We start from the raw sequence: 4,421 nt of genomic DNA, 5'->3' as shown, positions 1-4,421 counted from the left end.
ATGGTCACTGGTCCGCACTGTGGAAACCTACGCCTTGTGTATTATCTTCTCGTTGCCGGGCAGGTGCAAGGGCTTCTGAGGCCAGTATCTAAGATGGGTCCTGGAGTCCTACATATGGAATCTCAGGCAGATGGCCCGATGCTGTCTCGGCTGGGCTCCAGAACAGACCATTGAGATCTGCTGTTTTCTTTGTAAACGAAAGAACCCGTCCCTAAGGCCATGAATCTGGGGGAGCTGGTCTATCCAACCTGGGTCAACAAATGCCTGCTGGGTGTCATCAGGCTCTTTTCAGGGCAAAGAACAGACCTCCCTTGAACAGGTGGCTACTGTAAAGACACCCCAGGGACTCGGAATCAGAGCAGGAATTCGAGTATGGCTCAAGGAGCCCACAGAGCCTTGGGAAGGAAGAAGACAGCCTCGTTCTGCCCTCCTCTGACTGCCCTCCCTGGCTGTTCCACCCTTGCTGCTTCCTCCGCCTTCCACCTGCTCACCGTCTCCCAGGGCTGCTCTGAGTGCAAGGTCTCCCCCACGTCCCCTCTGTCCGTCCCTCACAGCTTACCTCTTCAGTCCCTCGTTCTCCGGTTCCAGACTCCAGAGGGAGAGGGAGAGGGAGAGGGAGATCTGACTGACCTGGGCTGTCGTGTGGAGTGAAGTCACAGGTTTCTGGCCAGGCTGGGGGTGTTCCAGGCCACGCCCCCATCCAGCTAGCTGTAAGGGTGGGGCCTTGTCCCCAGAGTCACACGGTAAAAAAATGCCAGCTGCCCCTCAGCAGAAGATGTGGGTGTGAGATTCTCCTCATGAGGGACCCTGGTGGTGTGAGGCTGCGATGGGCATTTTAAGGGGTGTCAGAGCAGGACCAAGAGGCTGATGGCTTGGGTTAGACTCTTGGCTGGCTTTTTTTTTTTTTTTTAATTAATTTATTTTATTTTTGGTTGTGTTGGGTCTTCGTTTCTGTGCGAGGGCTTTCTCTAGTTGCGGCAAGCGGGGGCCCCTCTTCATCGCGGTGCGCGGGCCTCTCACTATCGCGGCCTCTCTTGTTGCGGAGCACAGGCTCCAGACGCGCAGGCTCAGTAGTTGTGGCTCACGGGCCCAGTTGCTCCGTGGCATGTGGGATCTTCCCAGACCAGGGCTCGAACCCGTGTCCCCTGCATTAGCAGGCAGATTCTCAACCACTGCGCCACCAGGGAAGCCCTCTTGGCTGGCTTTTTATCAGCTGTTTTGTTGGTCTGTTTTTGAGGTGTAATTCACATACCATAGTATTCACCGTTTTAAAGTGCACAATTCAGTGGTTTTCATTCTATTAACAAGGTTTGGCGACCATCACCACTGTCTAATTCCAGAACATTTTCATCGCTCTCTGCACTCAGGGATTTCCCCGGCGGTCCAGTGGTTAAGGTTCCGGGCTTCCAGCTGCCCGGACGAGGGACGGAGCTGGGAGATGGCGTGGGGGGGGGGGGGGCTCGCTGGCTGGCGTTGGCACCCGTCAGATCTGGGGCTTTCCGGGGCCGGCTGAGCCTGAGGAAAGGTGGTGAGGTCTCCGACGGACGACGGATGGGGCGGCTGAGTTCAGAGTCTGGTACCATGAGGTCAGTCATCGCTACTCTCAGCGGCACCATTTTGCCCAAACCGGTGAAATGTCCTTCTCCCTTCTCCGTGTGTTCTCCATCGTGATCCCCTTTCCCTCTGTCGGGACGCTCATTAGCAAGAACTTTGCTGCTCTACTTGAGGAGCATGATATCTTTGTTCCAGAGGATGAGGATGAGGATGACTAACAGGGCATGGAGGAAGTGTAGAAAGGAGAAAGTCCTGACGTAAGAAATGGAGATGCTTGCACCCTCTCCTCCTTCCCTATCAGCACATGGGCCCCGGGAAAGCCCTCAGCCTCCCAACCCTAGTGAAGCCTCCTGCGTGGTCTGTGACCGTAGCTCAGATCCCCCGGCTCCGGGAGGTTCCTGGAGATGTGCTGCCCACTGAGCATAATCAAATTATGAATAAACATAATAAATATCAAAAAAAAAAAAAAGGATTCTGTACTTCCACTGCAGGGGGCGCGGGTTCGAGGAACTAAGATCCCACATGCCGTGCAGTGCTGACAAAAAATTTTTTTAAAAAAATTCTGTACTCAAAGCAGTCCCTTCCCGTTTCCCCTCCCCCCAGCCCCAGGCAGCCACTGATCTACTTTCTATCCCTATGGATTTGCCTTTTCTGGACATTTCATATAAATGGAGTCATACAATATGTAGCTTTTTGTGTTTGTCTTCTTTTACTTAGCATAATAATTTCAAGGTTCATGTATATTGTGTAGCACGAATCAGTACTATGCCTGAATAATATTTAATTTACGAATATACCATATTTTATTTTTCCATTCATCAGCTGATGGACATATGTGTTGTTTCTACTTTTTGGCTATTATGAATAATGCTGCTATGAATATTTGTGTACAGTTTTTAGGTGAACACATATTTTCATTTCTCTTGTGTAGATATCTAGGAGTGGAATTGCTGAGTTATATGACACTTCTTTTCCCTTTTTTTTTTATAAATATAATTAGCGTTTTTTAAAAAATATTTTTATTTATTTTATTTATTATTTTTTGGCTGTGTTGGGTCTTCGTTTCTGTGCGAGGGCTTTCTCTAGTTGCGGCGAGTGGGGGCCACTCTTCATCGCGGTGCACGGGCCTCTCACTGTCGTGGCCTCTCTCGTTGCGGAGCACAGGCTCCAGATGCGCAGGCTCAGTAGTTGTGGCTCACGGGCCCAGTTGCTCCGCAGCATGTGGGATCTTCCCAGACCAGGGCTCGAACCCATGTACCCTGCATTGGCAGGCAGATTCTCAACCACTGCACCACCAGGGAAGCCCTGACACTTCTATATTTATCTTTTTTTTTTTTTTTTTTTTGCCACACCACTTCCTAACCACTGGACCACCAGGGAATTCCCTATATTTATCTTTCTGAGGAACTGCCAGACTGTTTGCCAAAGTGTCTGCACCATTTTACATTCCCACCAACAGCGTACGAGAGCTCCAACTTTTCCATATCCTCGCCAACACTTATTATCTGTCTTTCTGAGTATAGCCGTCCTGTGGGTGTGAAGTGGTATTTCACTGTGGTTTTGATTTGCATTTCCCCAGTGGCTAATGATTTGAGTATCTTTTCATGTACTTATTGGCCACTTGATACCTTCTTCGGAGAAATGTCTATTCGAATCTTTGCTCATTAAAAAAATTTGACTTGTCTTTCATTAATTTACTAGCTGTTTGACCTTGGGCTCATTGCTAAATCTCTCTGGGACTAAATTTTCTCACCTTAACAGTGGGGGTACCTACCTCTCAAGGTTGTTGGGGGCATTACATGAAGTCACGCATGTCAGTGTCTTCCTTACACAGTGCCTGATGGATGGAAAAAACTCAACTTACTATTGTTGCGCCACTGTGAAGACTAACTTAATTTCTCAATAGCATAATCTCTCCTCCACAAAGGAAACTGTTTTGCGGGGAGGGAGAAGGGACTTATGGAGAACAATCTGATCAGCAGCGGAGAAGCTGTGTCTGGATGGAGGGCGAGGATTCTCATCCCCACCAAGGGACAAGCGTCAGTTACAAGAGATGCTTAATGCCTTTTTTGCTCAGTAGGGTTTCAGGCCAGGGCTGAGGACAATAGAAGAATTTGGGAAGTGACAAAAGGAGATAAGCTTGGGGGGGACATATGCAGAGAAGAGAGAATCTTTAAAGGTGGTTTTTATGGAGCTTCACCTTGTGATGTATAAAATGTCTTCCTTGTCTTCCCACCAAAGTGTTAGTAAAATCTACATCTCACTAAGAATTGTAGAGTTGGATTTTTTTGAGAGAATGCTGTGAAATGCTTCTGGTTGGAGGGGGTGGGGAATGAATGGGGTCAGCCACACCTGGAGTTGCACCGTGATTAGTGGAAGATGTGAATCCAGGAAGTGCAGGGGGTCAGGTCGCTTTCCTAGCTGCGCGCTGCAGCTGTGTGACGTGGGGCAGGCTGGCCCCGTCAGCCTCCATGGTTCAGGGTGGGTATATTCAGGGCAGAGATCTCCTAGCCCTATTGGGTGTGGTGCTTCGGAGTCTGGCCCCCAACCGACTGAATGAGCATGGGGGTTTTACTTCTGCTGTGCTGGTGTCACTTCCTCTTGGCTGGTGCATAAACCCACTCCAGGCTGGGTCTGCAGCTGGTGCAGTTCCTTTGACAGTGGCTGTCCCCCGGGGCCACAGAAGGGGATTCTCAGCCTTTCCGATTTCAGTAGGGAGAACTTGTTTTGGCTGGGCACTGCCTGCAAGATTCCTGTGGGCTACAACAATTGTCTCCCATCAACGGATGCTGAAGTTAAAACTATCCCCATATCAAGAAAGTACTGCCTTGCTGGGGCATGGGCATTTCATGCCCTCAACATGGGAT

At 49.6% G+C, this 4,421-nt stretch overlaps 1 pseudogene across 1 annotated transcript; it reads left to right on the top strand.

Moving 5' to 3' along the window:
- The first annotated feature begins 372 nt into the window (after positions 1-372).
- LOC309635625 lies at positions 373-2,102 on the top strand (annotated as a pseudogene). Its single transcript has 2 exons — positions 373-539; positions 1,275-2,102. The product of its transcript is annotated as an uncharacterized misc_RNA (transcript).
- Positions 2,103-4,421: the final 2,319 nt, after the last annotated feature.

Source organism: Balaenoptera borealis (genome assembly GCF_965194805.1).
Source record: "Balaenoptera borealis genome assembly, chromosome: 10".
In the NCBI taxonomy this organism is placed as follows: domain Eukaryota; kingdom Metazoa; phylum Chordata; class Mammalia; order Artiodactyla; family Balaenopteridae; genus Balaenoptera; species Balaenoptera borealis.
Note: the sequence above shows the minus strand (reverse complement) of the source record. Positions and strands in the feature narration are given on the sequence as shown.